The sequence below is a fragment of the Hyperolius riggenbachi genome, chromosome 2 (genome assembly GCF_040937935.1).
Source record: "Hyperolius riggenbachi isolate aHypRig1 chromosome 2, aHypRig1.pri, whole genome shotgun sequence".
Classification (NCBI taxonomy): domain Eukaryota; kingdom Metazoa; phylum Chordata; class Amphibia; order Anura; family Hyperoliidae; genus Hyperolius; species Hyperolius riggenbachi.
The window spans coordinates 140,025,504-140,035,443 of record NC_090647.1 but is presented as its reverse complement, the minus strand read 5'-3'; the positions used below and the strand labels follow the sequence as shown (position 1 = coordinate 140,035,443).

At 60.0% G+C, this 9,940-nt stretch overlaps 49 pseudogenes; all 49 read left to right on the top strand.

The window, feature by feature from the left end:
- Positions 1–4: 4 nt before the first annotated feature.
- On the top strand, positions 5–122 carry LOC137554161 (5S ribosomal RNA; annotated as a pseudogene).
- An 84-nt stretch (positions 123–206) lies between these two features.
- On the top strand, positions 207–324 carry LOC137553417 (5S ribosomal RNA; annotated as a pseudogene).
- An 84-nt stretch (positions 325–408) lies between these two features.
- On the top strand, positions 409–526 carry LOC137552159 (5S ribosomal RNA; annotated as a pseudogene).
- Positions 527–610: 84 nt separating this feature from the next.
- LOC137552158 (5S ribosomal RNA) lies at positions 611–728 on the top strand (annotated as a pseudogene).
- An 84-nt stretch (positions 729–812) lies between these two features.
- Positions 813–930, top strand: LOC137551879 (5S ribosomal RNA; annotated as a pseudogene).
- An 84-nt stretch (positions 931–1,014) lies between these two features.
- LOC137554465 (5S ribosomal RNA) lies at positions 1,015–1,132 on the top strand (annotated as a pseudogene).
- Positions 1,133–1,216: 84 nt separating this feature from the next.
- LOC137554165 (5S ribosomal RNA) lies at positions 1,217–1,334 on the top strand (annotated as a pseudogene).
- An 84-nt stretch (positions 1,335–1,418) lies between these two features.
- On the top strand, positions 1,419–1,537 carry LOC137553995 (5S ribosomal RNA; annotated as a pseudogene).
- Positions 1,538–1,621: 84 nt separating this feature from the next.
- LOC137554067 (5S ribosomal RNA) lies at positions 1,622–1,739 on the top strand (annotated as a pseudogene).
- Positions 1,740–1,823: 84 nt separating this feature from the next.
- On the top strand, positions 1,824–1,941 carry LOC137553996 (5S ribosomal RNA; annotated as a pseudogene).
- An 84-nt stretch (positions 1,942–2,025) lies between these two features.
- Positions 2,026–2,143, top strand: LOC137554284 (5S ribosomal RNA; annotated as a pseudogene).
- Positions 2,144–2,227: 84 nt separating this feature from the next.
- On the top strand, positions 2,228–2,345 carry LOC137553727 (5S ribosomal RNA; annotated as a pseudogene).
- Positions 2,346–2,429: 84 nt separating this feature from the next.
- On the top strand, positions 2,430–2,547 carry LOC137552157 (5S ribosomal RNA; annotated as a pseudogene).
- Positions 2,548–2,631: 84 nt separating this feature from the next.
- LOC137551878 (5S ribosomal RNA) lies at positions 2,632–2,749 on the top strand (annotated as a pseudogene).
- Positions 2,750–2,833: 84 nt separating this feature from the next.
- Positions 2,834–2,951, top strand: LOC137552156 (5S ribosomal RNA; annotated as a pseudogene).
- Positions 2,952–3,035: 84 nt separating this feature from the next.
- On the top strand, positions 3,036–3,153 carry LOC137551877 (5S ribosomal RNA; annotated as a pseudogene).
- An 84-nt stretch (positions 3,154–3,237) lies between these two features.
- On the top strand, positions 3,238–3,355 carry LOC137554283 (5S ribosomal RNA; annotated as a pseudogene).
- Positions 3,356–3,439: 84 nt separating this feature from the next.
- LOC137554164 (5S ribosomal RNA) lies at positions 3,440–3,557 on the top strand (annotated as a pseudogene).
- Positions 3,558–3,641: 84 nt separating this feature from the next.
- LOC137551715 (5S ribosomal RNA) lies at positions 3,642–3,759 on the top strand (annotated as a pseudogene).
- Positions 3,760–3,844: 85 nt separating this feature from the next.
- On the top strand, positions 3,845–3,962 carry LOC137552155 (5S ribosomal RNA; annotated as a pseudogene).
- Positions 3,963–4,046: 84 nt separating this feature from the next.
- On the top strand, positions 4,047–4,164 carry LOC137552336 (5S ribosomal RNA; annotated as a pseudogene).
- An 84-nt stretch (positions 4,165–4,248) lies between these two features.
- Positions 4,249–4,366, top strand: LOC137553929 (5S ribosomal RNA; annotated as a pseudogene).
- Positions 4,367–4,450: 84 nt separating this feature from the next.
- On the top strand, positions 4,451–4,568 carry LOC137554330 (5S ribosomal RNA; annotated as a pseudogene).
- Positions 4,569–4,652: 84 nt separating this feature from the next.
- LOC137554386 (5S ribosomal RNA) lies at positions 4,653–4,770 on the top strand (annotated as a pseudogene).
- Positions 4,771–4,854: 84 nt separating this feature from the next.
- LOC137552820 (5S ribosomal RNA) lies at positions 4,855–4,972 on the top strand (annotated as a pseudogene).
- An 84-nt stretch (positions 4,973–5,056) lies between these two features.
- Positions 5,057–5,174, top strand: LOC137554158 (5S ribosomal RNA; annotated as a pseudogene).
- Positions 5,175–5,258: 84 nt separating this feature from the next.
- LOC137551995 (5S ribosomal RNA) lies at positions 5,259–5,376 on the top strand (annotated as a pseudogene).
- Positions 5,377–5,460: 84 nt separating this feature from the next.
- On the top strand, positions 5,461–5,578 carry LOC137552993 (5S ribosomal RNA; annotated as a pseudogene).
- An 84-nt stretch (positions 5,579–5,662) lies between these two features.
- LOC137551876 (5S ribosomal RNA) lies at positions 5,663–5,780 on the top strand (annotated as a pseudogene).
- Positions 5,781–5,864: 84 nt separating this feature from the next.
- On the top strand, positions 5,865–5,982 carry LOC137551875 (5S ribosomal RNA; annotated as a pseudogene).
- Positions 5,983–6,066: 84 nt separating this feature from the next.
- LOC137551874 (5S ribosomal RNA) lies at positions 6,067–6,184 on the top strand (annotated as a pseudogene).
- Positions 6,185–6,268: 84 nt separating this feature from the next.
- LOC137554097 (5S ribosomal RNA) lies at positions 6,269–6,386 on the top strand (annotated as a pseudogene).
- An 84-nt stretch (positions 6,387–6,470) lies between these two features.
- Positions 6,471–6,588, top strand: LOC137552906 (5S ribosomal RNA; annotated as a pseudogene).
- A 109-nt stretch (positions 6,589–6,697) lies between these two features.
- On the top strand, positions 6,698–6,807 carry LOC137554315 (5S ribosomal RNA; annotated as a pseudogene).
- An 88-nt stretch (positions 6,808–6,895) lies between these two features.
- On the top strand, positions 6,896–7,013 carry LOC137551332 (5S ribosomal RNA; annotated as a pseudogene).
- Positions 7,014–7,097: 84 nt separating this feature from the next.
- Positions 7,098–7,215, top strand: LOC137553241 (5S ribosomal RNA; annotated as a pseudogene).
- An 84-nt stretch (positions 7,216–7,299) lies between these two features.
- LOC137551872 (5S ribosomal RNA) lies at positions 7,300–7,417 on the top strand (annotated as a pseudogene).
- Positions 7,418–7,501: 84 nt separating this feature from the next.
- On the top strand, positions 7,502–7,619 carry LOC137551522 (5S ribosomal RNA; annotated as a pseudogene).
- An 84-nt stretch (positions 7,620–7,703) lies between these two features.
- Positions 7,704–7,821, top strand: LOC137553321 (5S ribosomal RNA; annotated as a pseudogene).
- Positions 7,822–7,905: 84 nt separating this feature from the next.
- On the top strand, positions 7,906–8,023 carry LOC137554157 (5S ribosomal RNA; annotated as a pseudogene).
- Positions 8,024–8,107: 84 nt separating this feature from the next.
- LOC137551994 (5S ribosomal RNA) lies at positions 8,108–8,225 on the top strand (annotated as a pseudogene).
- An 84-nt stretch (positions 8,226–8,309) lies between these two features.
- LOC137552992 (5S ribosomal RNA) lies at positions 8,310–8,427 on the top strand (annotated as a pseudogene).
- Positions 8,428–8,511: 84 nt separating this feature from the next.
- LOC137551871 (5S ribosomal RNA) lies at positions 8,512–8,629 on the top strand (annotated as a pseudogene).
- An 84-nt stretch (positions 8,630–8,713) lies between these two features.
- On the top strand, positions 8,714–8,831 carry LOC137551870 (5S ribosomal RNA; annotated as a pseudogene).
- Positions 8,832–8,915: 84 nt separating this feature from the next.
- Positions 8,916–9,033, top strand: LOC137551869 (5S ribosomal RNA; annotated as a pseudogene).
- Positions 9,034–9,117: 84 nt separating this feature from the next.
- On the top strand, positions 9,118–9,235 carry LOC137554096 (5S ribosomal RNA; annotated as a pseudogene).
- An 84-nt stretch (positions 9,236–9,319) lies between these two features.
- On the top strand, positions 9,320–9,437 carry LOC137552905 (5S ribosomal RNA; annotated as a pseudogene).
- A 108-nt stretch (positions 9,438–9,545) lies between these two features.
- On the top strand, positions 9,546–9,655 carry LOC137554314 (5S ribosomal RNA; annotated as a pseudogene).
- An 88-nt stretch (positions 9,656–9,743) lies between these two features.
- On the top strand, positions 9,744–9,861 carry LOC137551331 (5S ribosomal RNA; annotated as a pseudogene).
- Positions 9,862–9,940: the final 79 nt, after the last annotated feature.

Genomic DNA, 9,940 nt, shown 5'->3' with positions numbered 1-9,940 from the left:
GTTTGCATGCGGCCACACTAAGCCGAAAGCGCCCGCTCTCGTCAGATTGCAGAAGCTAAGTGGCTTCAGGCCTGGTTAGTAGCTGCATGGGAGACCGGCTGTGAACCCCAGGTGCTGCAGCCATTTTTTTGGGTTTGAGGCCCAATGGCTATGAGCACGCGTGGGAAGCCTCACCTTCAAGGCGCCGGAGCGGCGCCTTGGAGTTTTCCTGTGGCCACACTAAGCCGAAAGCGCCCGCTCTCGTCAGATCGCGGAAGCTAAGTGGCTTCAGGCCTGGTTAGTAGCTGCATGGGAGACTGGCTGTGAACCCCAGGTGCTGCAGGCGTTTTTTTGGGTTTGAGGCCCAATGGCTATGAGCACGCGTGGGAAGCCTCACCTTCAAGGCGCCGTAACGGCGCCTTGGAGTTTGCCTGCGGCCACACTAAGCCGAAAGCGCCCGCTCTCGTCAGATCGCGGAAGCTAAGTGGCTTCAGGCCTGGTTAGTAGCTGCATGGGAGACCGGCTGTGAACCCCAGGTGCTGCAGGTGTTTTTTTGGGTTTGAGGCCCAATGGCTATGAGCACGCGTGGGAAGCCTCACCTTCAAGGCGCCGGAACGGCGCCTTGGAGTTTGCCTGCGGCCACACTAAGCCGAAAGCGCCCGCTCTCGTCAGATCGCGGAAGCTAAGTGGCTTCAGGCCTGGTTAGTAGCTGCATGGGAGACCGGCTGTGAACCCCAGGTGCTGCAGGTGTTTTTTTGTGTTTGAGGCTCAATGGCTATGAGCACGCGTGGGAAGCCTCACCTTCAAGGCGCCGGAGCGGCGCCTTGGAGTTTGCCTGCGGCCACACTAAGCCGAAAGCGCCCGCTCTCGTCAGATCGCGGAAGCTAAGTGGCTTCAGGCCTGGTTAGTAGCTGCATGGGAGACCGGCTGTGAACCCCAGGTGCTGCAGGCGTTTTTTTGGGTTTGAGGCCCAATGGCTATGAGCACGCGTGGGAAGCCTCACCTTCAAGGCGCCGGAACGGCGGCTTGGAGTTTGCCTGCGGCCACACTAAGCCGAAAGCGCCCGCTTTCGTCAGATCGCTGAAGCTAAGTGGCTTCAGGCTTGGTTAGTAGCTGCATGGGAGACCGGCTGTGAACCCCAGGTGCTGCAGGTGTTTTTTTGGGTTTGAGGCCCAATGGCTATGAGCACGCGTGGGAAGCCTCACCTTCAAGGCGCCGGAACGGCGCCTTGGAGTTTGCCTGCGGCCACACTAAGCCGAAAGCGCCCGCTTTCGTCAGATCGCTGAAGCTAAGTGGCTTCAGGCCTGGTTAGTAGCTGCATGGGAGACCGGCTGTGAACCCCAGGTGCTGCAGGCGTTTTTTTGGGTTTGAGGCCCAATGGCTATGAGCACGCGTGGGAAGCCTCACCTTCAAGGCGCCGGAACGGCGCCTTGGAATTTGCCTGCGGCCACACTAAGCCGAAAGCGCCCGCTCTCGTCAGATCGCGGAAGCTAAGTGGCTTCAGGACCTGGTTAGTAGCTGCATGGGAGACCGGCTGTGAACCCCAGGTGCTGCAGGTGTTTTTTTGGGTTTGAGGCCCAATGGCTATGAGCACGCGTGGGAAGCCTCACCTTCAAGGCGCCGGAGCGGCGCCTTGGAGTTTGCCTGCGGCCACACTAAGCCGAAAGCGCCCGCTCTCGTCAGATCACGGAAGCTAAGTGGCTTCAGGCCTGGTTAGTAGCTGCATGGGAGACTGGCTGTGAACCCCAGGTGCTGCAGGCGTTTTTTTGGGTTTGAGGCCCAATGGCTATGAGCACGCGTGGGAAGCCTCACCTTCAAGGCGCCGGAACGGCGCCTTGGAGTTTTCCTGCGGCCACACTAAGCTGAAAGCGCCCGCTCTCGTCAGATCGCGGAAGCTAAGTGGCTTCAGGCCTGGTTAGTAGCTGCATGGGAGACCGGCTGTGAACCCCATGTGCTGCAGGTGTTTTTTTGGGTTTGAGGCCCAATGGCTATGAGCACGCGTGGGAAGCCTCACCTTCAAGGCGCCGGAGCGGCGCCTTGGAGTTTGCCTGCGGCCACACTAAGCCGAAAGCGCCCGCTCTCGTCAGATTGCGGAAGCTAAGTGGCTTCAGGCCTGGTTAGTAGCTGCATGGGAGACCGGCTGTGAACCCCAGATGCTGCAGGCGTTTTTTTGGGTTTGAGGCCCAATGGCTATGAGCACGCATGGGAAGCCTCACCTTCAAGGCGCCGGAACGGCGCCTTGGAGTTTGCCTGTGGCCACACTAAGCCGAAAGCGCCCGCTCTCGTCAGATCGCGGAAGCTAAGTGGCTTCAGGCCTGGTTAGTAGCTGCATGGGAGACTGGCTGTGAACCCCAGGTGCTGCAGGTGTTTTTTTGGGTTTGAGGCCCAATGGCTATGAGCACGCGTGGGAAGCCTCACCTTCAAGGCGCCGGAACGGCGCCTTGGAGTTAGCCTGCGGCCACACTAAGCCGAAAGCGCCCGCTCTCGTCAGATCGCGGAAGCTAAGTGGCTTCAGGCCTGGTTAGTAGCTGCATGGGAGACCGGCTGTGAACCCCAGGTGCTGCAGGTGTTTTTTTGGGTTTGAGGCCCAATGGCTATGAGCACGCGTGGGAAGCCTCACCTTCAAGGCGCCGTAACGGCGCCTTGGAGTTTGCCTGCGGCCACACTAAGCCGAAAGCGCCCGCTCTCGTCAGATCGCGGAAGCTAAGTGGCTTCAGGCCTGGTTAGTAGCTGCATGGGAGACCGGCTGTGAACCCCAGGTGCTGCAGGCGTTTTTTTGGGTTTGAGGCCCAATGGCTATGAGCACGCGTGGGAAGCCTCACCTTCAAGGCGCCGGAACGGCGCCTTGGAGTTTGCCTGCGGCCACACTAAGCCGAAAGCGCCCGCTCTCGTCAGATCGCGGAAGCTAAGTGGCTTCAGGCCTGGTTAGTAGCTGCATGGGAGACCGGCTGTGAACCCCAGGTGCTGCAGGTGTTTTTTTGTGTTTGAGGCTCAATGGCTATGAGCACGCGTGGGAAGCCTCACCTTCAAGGCGCCGGAGCGGCGCCTTGGAGTTTGCCTGCGGCCACACTAAGCCGAAAGCGCCCGCTCTCGTCAGATCGCGGAAGCTAAGTGGCTTCAGGCCTGGTTAGTAGCTGCATGGGAGACCGGCTGTGAACCCCAGGTGCTGCAGGCGTTTTTTTGGGTTTGAGGCCCAATGGCTATGAGCACGCGTGGGAAGCCTCACCTTCAAGGCGCCGGAACGGCGGCTTGGAGTTTGCCTGCGGCCACACTAAGCCGAAAGCACCCGCTTTCGTCAGATCGCTGAAGCTAAGTGGCTTCAGGCTTGGTTAGTAGCTGCATGGGAGACCGGCTGTGAACCCCAGGTGCTGCAGGTGTTTTTTTGGGTTTGAGGCCCAATGGCTATGAGCACGCGTGGGAAGCCTCACCTTCAAGGCGCCGGAACGGCGCCTTGGAGTTTGCCTGCGGCCACACTAAGCCGAAAGCGCCCGCTTTCGTCAGATCGCTGAAGCTAAGTGGCTTCAGGCCTGGTTAGTAGCTGCATGGGAGACCGGCTGTGAACCCCAGGTGCTGCAGGCGTTTTTTTGGGTTTGAGGCCCAATGGCTATGAGCACGCGTGGGAAGCCTCACCTTCAAGGCGCCGGAACGGCGCCTTGGAATTTGCCTGCGGCCACACTAAGCCAAATGCGCCCGCTCTCGTCAGATCGCGGAAGCTAAGTGGCTTCAGGCCTGGTTAGTAGCTGCATGGGAGACCGGCTGTGAACCCCAGGTGCTGCAGGCGTTTTTTTTGGGTTTGAGACCCAATGGCTATGAGCACGCGTGGGAAGCCTCACCTTCAAGGCGCCGGAACGGCGCCTTGGAGTTTGCCTGCGGCCACACTAAGCCGAAAGCGCCCGCTCTCGTCAGATCGCGGAAGCTAAGTGGCTTCAGGCCTGGTTAGTAGCTGCATGGGAGACCGGCTGTGAACCCCAGGTGCTGCAGGTGTTTTTTTGGGTTTGAGGCCCAATGGCTATGAGCACGCGTGGGAAGCCTCACCTTCAAGGCGTCGGAGCGGCGCCTTGGAGTTTACCTGCGGCCACACTAAGCTGAAAGCGCCCGCTCTCGTCAGATCGCGGAAGCTAAGTGGCTTCAGGCCTGGTTAGTAGCTGCATGGGAGACCGGCTGTGAACCCCAGGTGCTGCAGGCGTTTTTTTGGGTTTGAGGCCCAATGGCTATGATCACACGTGGGAAGCCTCACCTTCAAGGAGCCGGAGCGGCGCCTTGGAGTTTGCCTGCGGCCACACTAAGCCGAAAGCGCCCGCTCTCGTCAGATCGCGGAAGCTAAGTGGCTTCAGGCCTTGTTAGTAGCTGCATGGGAGACCGGCTGTGAACCCCAGGTGCTGCAGGTGTTTTTTTGGGTTTGAGGCCCAATGGCTATGAGCACGCGTGGGAAGCCTCACCTTCAAGGCGCCGGAACGGCGCCTAGGAGTTTGCCTGCGGCCACCCGAAGCCGAAAGCGCCCGCTCTCGTCAGATCGCGAAAGCTAAGTGGCTTCTGGCCTGGTTAGTAGCTGCATGGGAGACCGGCTGTGAACCCCAGGTGCTGCAGGCGTTTGTTTGGGTTTGAGGCCCAATGACTATGAGCACGCGTGGGAAGCCTCACCTTCAAGGCGCCGGAGCGGCGCCTTGGAGTTTGCCTGCGGCCACACTAAGCCGAAAGTGCCCCCTCTCGTCAGATCGCGGAAGCTAAGTGGCTTCAGGCCTGGTTAGTAGCTGCATGGGAGACCGGCTGTGAACCCCAGGTGCTGCAGGCATTTTTTTGGGTTTGAGGCCCAATGGCTATGAGCACGCGTGGGAAGCCTCACCTTCAAGGCACCGGAACGGCGCATTAGAGTTTGCCTGCGGCCACACTAAGCCGAAAGCGCCCGCTCTCGTCAGATCGCGGAAGCTAAGTGGCTTCAGGCCTGGTTAGTAGCTGCATGGGAAACCGGCTGTGAACCCCAGGTGCTGCAGGCGTTTTTTTGGGTTTGAGGCCCAATGGCTATGAGCACGCGTGGGAAGCCTCACCTTCAAGTCGCCGGAGCGGCGCTTTGGAGTTTGCCTGGGGCCACACTAAGCCGAAAGCGCCCGCTCTTGTCAGATCGCGGAAGCTAAGTGGCTTCAGGCCTGGTTAGTAGCTGCATGGGAGACCGGCTGTGAACCCCAGGTGCTGCAGGCGTTTTTTTGGGTTTGAGGCCCAATGGCTATGAGCACGCGTGGGAAGCCTCACCTTCAAGGCGCCGGAGCGGCGCCTTGGAGTTTGCCTGCGGCCACACTAAGCCAAATGCGCCCGCTCTCGTCAGATCGCGGAAGCTAAGTGGCTTCAGGCCTGGTTAGTAGCTGCATGGGAGACCGGCTGTGAACCCCAGGTGCTGCAGGTGTTTTTTTGGGTTTGAGGCCCAATGGCTATGAGCACGCGTGGGAAGCCTCACCTTCAAGGCGCCGGAACGGCGCCTTGGAGTTTGCCTGCGGCCACACTAAGCCGAAAGCGCCCGCTCTCGTCAGATCGCGGAAGCTAAGTGGCTTCAGGCCTGTTTAGTAGCTGCATGGGAGACCGGCTGTGAACCCCAGGTGCTGCAGGCGTTTTTTTGGGTTTGAGGCCCAATGGCTATGAGCACGCGTAGGAAGCCTCACCTTCAAGGCGCCGGAATGGCGCCTTGGACTTTGCCTGCGGCCACACTAAGCCGAAAGCGCCCGCTCTCGTCAGATCGCGGAAGCTAAGTGGCTTCAGGCCTGGTTAGTAGCTGCATGGGAGACCGGCTGTGAACCCCAGGTGCTGCAGGCGATTTTTTGGGTTTGAGGCCCAATGGCTATGAGCACGCGTGGGAAGCCTCACCTTCAAGACGTCGGAGCGGCGCCTTGGAGTTTGCCTGCGGCCACACTAAGCCGAAAGCGCCCGCTCTCGTCAGATCGCGGAAGCTAAGTGGCTTCAGGCCTGGTTAGTAGCTGCATGGGAGACCGGCTGTGAACCCCAGGTGCTGCAGGCGTTTTTTTGGGTTTGAGACCCAATGGCTATGAGCACGCGTGGGAAGCCTCACCTTCAAGGCGCCGGAACGGCGCCTTGGAGTTTGCCTGCGGCCACACTAAGCCGAAAGCGCCCGCTCTCGTCAGATCGCGGAAGCTAAGTGGCTTCAGGCCTGGTTAGTAGCTGCATGGGAGACCGGCTGTGAACCCCAGGTGCTGCAGGCGTTTTTTTGGGTTTGAGGCCCAATGGCTATGAGCACGCGTGGGAAGCCTCACCTTCAAGGCGCCGGAGCGGCGCCTTGGAGTTTGCCTGCGGCCACACTAAGCCGAAAGCGCCCGCTCTCGTCAGATTGCGGAAGCTAAGTGGCTTCAGGCCTGGTTAGTAGCTGCATGGGAGACTGGCTGTGAACCCCAGGTGCTGCAGGTGTTTTTTTGGGTTTGAGGCCCAATGGCTATGAGCACGCGTGGGAAGCCTCACCTTCAAGGCGCCGGAACGGCGCCTTGGAGTTAGCCTGCGGCCACACTAAGCCGAAAGCGCCCACTCTCGTCAGATCGTGGAAGCTAAGTGGCTTCAGGCCTGGTTAGTAGCTGCATGGGAGACCGGCTGTGAACCCCAGGTGCTGCAGGCGTTTTTTTTGGGTTTGAGGCCCAATGGCTATGAGCACGCGTGGTAAGCCTCACCTTCAAGGCGCCGGAACGGCGACTTGGAGGTTGCCTGCGGCCACACTAAGCCGAAAGCGGCCACACTAAGCCGAAAGCGCCCGCTCTCGTCGGATCGCGGAAGCTAAGTGGCTTCAGGCCTGGTTAGTAGCTGCATGGGAGACCGGCTGTGAACCCCAGGTGCTGCAGGTGTTTTTTTGGGTTTGAGGCCCAATGGCTATGAGCACGCGTGGTAAGCCTCACCTTCAAGGCGCCGGAGCGGCGCCTTGGAGTTTGCCTGCGGCCACACTAAGCCAAAAGCGCCCGCTCTCGTCAGATCGCGGAAGCTAAGTGGCTTCAGGCCTGGTTAGTAGCTGCATGGGAGACCGGCTGTGAACCCCAGGTGCTGCAGGCGTTTTTTTGGGTTTGAGGCCCAATGGCTATGAGCACTCGTGGGAAGCCTCACCTTCAAGGCGCCGGAACGGCGACTTGGAGTTTTCCTGCGGCCACACTAAGCCGAAAGCGCCCGCTCTCGTCAGATCGTGGAAGCTAAGTGGCTTCAGGCCTGGTTAGTAGCTGCATGGGAGACCGGCTGTGAACCCCAGGTGCTGCAGGTGTTTTTTTGGGTTTGAGGCCCAATGGCTATGAGCACGCGTGGTAAGCCTCACCTTCAAGGCGCCGGAGCGGCGCCTTGTAGTTTGCCTGCGGCCACACTAAGCCGAAAGCGCCCGCTCTCGTCAGATCGCGGAAGCTAAGTGGCTTCAGGCCTGGTTAGTAGCTGCATGGGAGACCGGCTGTGAACCCCAGGTGCTGCAGGCGTTTTTTTGGGTTTGAGGCCCAATGGCTATGAGCACGCGTGGGAAGCCTCACCTTCAAGGCGCTGGAGCGGCGCCTTGGAGTTTCCCTGCGGCCACACTAAGCCGAAAGCGCCCGCTCTCGTCAGATCGCGGAAGCTAAGTGGCTTCAGGCCTGGTTAGTAGCTGCATGGGAGACCAGCTGTGAACCCCAGGTGCTGCAGGTGTTTTTTTGGGTTTGAGGCCCAATGGCTATGAGCACGCGTGGGAAGCCTCACCTTCAAGGCGCCGGAACGGCGCCTTGGAGTTTGCCTGCGGCCACACTAAGCCGAAAGCGCCCGCTCTCGTCAGATCGCGGAAGCTAAGTGGCTTCAGGCCTGGTTAGTAGCTGCATGGGAGACTGGCTGTGAACCCCAGGTGCTGCAGGTGTTTTTTTGGGTTTGAGGCCCAATGGCTATGAGCACGCGTGGGCAGCCTCACCTTCAAGGCGCCGGAGCGGCGCTTTGGAGTTTGCCTGGGGCCACACTAAGCCGAAAGCGCCCGCTCTTGTCAGATCGCGGAAGCTAAGTGGCTTCAGGCCTGGTTAGTAGCTGCATGGGAGACCGGCTGTGAACCCCAGGTGCTGCAGGCGTTTTTTTGGGTTTGAGGCCCAATGGCTATGAGCACGCGTGGGAAGCCTCACCTTCAAGGCGCCGGAGCGGCGCCTTGGAGTTTGCCTGCGGCCACACTAAGCCAAATGCGCCCGCTCTCGTCAGATCGCGGAAGCTAAGTGGCTTCAGGCCTGGTTAGTAGCTGCATGGGAGACCGGCTGTGAACCCCAGGTGCTGCAGGTGTTTTTTTGGGTTTGAGGCCCAATGGCTATGAGCACGCGTGGGAAGCCTCACCTTCAAGGCGCCGGAACGGCGCCTTGGAGTTTGCCTGCGGCCACACTAAGCCGAAAGCGCCCGCTCTCGTCAGATCGCGGAAGCTAAGTGGCTTCAGGCCTGTTTAGTAGCTGCATGGGAGACCGGCTGTGAACCCCAGGTGCTGCAGGCGTTTTTTTGGGTTTGAGGCCCAATGGCTATGAGCACGCGTAGGAAGCCTCACCTTCAAGGCGCCGGAATGGCGCCTTGGACTTTGCCTGCGGCCACACTAAGCCGAAAGCGCCCGCTCTCGTCAGATCGCGGAAGCTAAGTGGCTTCAGGCCTGGTTAGTAGCTGCATGGGAGACCGGCTGTGAACCCCAGGTGCTGCAGGCGATTTTTTGGGTTTGAGGCCCAATGGCTATGAGCACGCGTGGGAAGCCTCACCTTCAAGACGTCGGAGCGGCGCCTTGGAGTTTGCCTGCGGCCACACTAAGCCGAAAGCGCCCGCTCTCGTCAGATCGCGGAAGCTAAGTGGCTTCAGGCCTGGTTAGTAGCTGCATGGGAGACCGGCTGTGAACCCCAGGTGCTGCAGGCGTTTTTTTGGGTTTGAGACCCAATGGCTATGAGCACGCGTGGGAAGCCTCACCTTCAAGGCGCCGGAACGGCGCCTTGGAGTTTGCCTGCGGCCACACTAAGCCGAAAGCGCCCGCTCTCGTCAGATCGCGGAAGCTAAGTGGCTTCAGGCCTGGTTAGTAGCTGCATGGGAGACCGGCTGTGAACCCCAGGTGCTGCAGGCGTTTTTTTGGGTTTGAGGCCCAATGGCTATGAGCACGCGTGGGAAGCCTCACCTTCAAGGCGCCGGAGCGGCGCCTTGGAGTTTGCCTGCGGCCACACTAAGCCGAAAGCGCCCGCTCTCGTCAGATTGCGGAAGCTAAGTGGCTTCAGGCCTGGTTAGTAGCTGCATGGGAGACTGGCTGTGAACCCCAGGTGCTGCAGGTGTTTTTTTGGGTTTGAGGCCCAATGGCTATGAGCACGCGTGGGAAGCCTCACCTTCAAGGCGCCGGAACGGCGCCTTGGAGTTAGCCTGCGGCCACACTAAGCCGAAAGCGCCCACTCTCGTCAGATCGTGGAAGCTAAGTGGCTTCAGGCCTGGTTAGTAGCTGCATGGGAGACCGGCTGTGAACCCCAGGTGCTGCAGGCGTTTTTTTGGGTTTGAGGCCCAATGGCTATGAGCACGCGTGGTAAGCCTCACCTTCAAGGCGCCGGAACGGCGACTTGGAGGTTGCCTGCGGCCACACTAAGCCGAAAGCGGCCACACTAAGCCGAAAGCGCCCGCTCTCGTCGGATCGCGGAAGCTAAGTGGCTTCAGGCCTGGTTAGTAGCTGCATGGGAGACCGGCTGTGAACCCCAGGTGCTGCAGGTGTTTTTTTGGGTTTGAGGCCCAATGGCTATGAGCACGCGTGGTAAGCCTCACCTTCAAGGCGCCGGAGCGGCGCCTTGGAGTTTGCCTGCGGCCACACTAAGCCAAAAGCGCCCGCTCTCGTCAGATCGCGGAAGCTAAGTGGCTTCAGGCCTGGTTAGTAGCTGCATGGGAGACCGGCTGTGAACCCCAGGTGCTGCAGGCGTTTTTTTGGGTTTGAGGCCCAATGGCTATGAGCACTCGTGGGAAGCCTCACCTTCAAGGCGCCGGAACGGCGACTTGG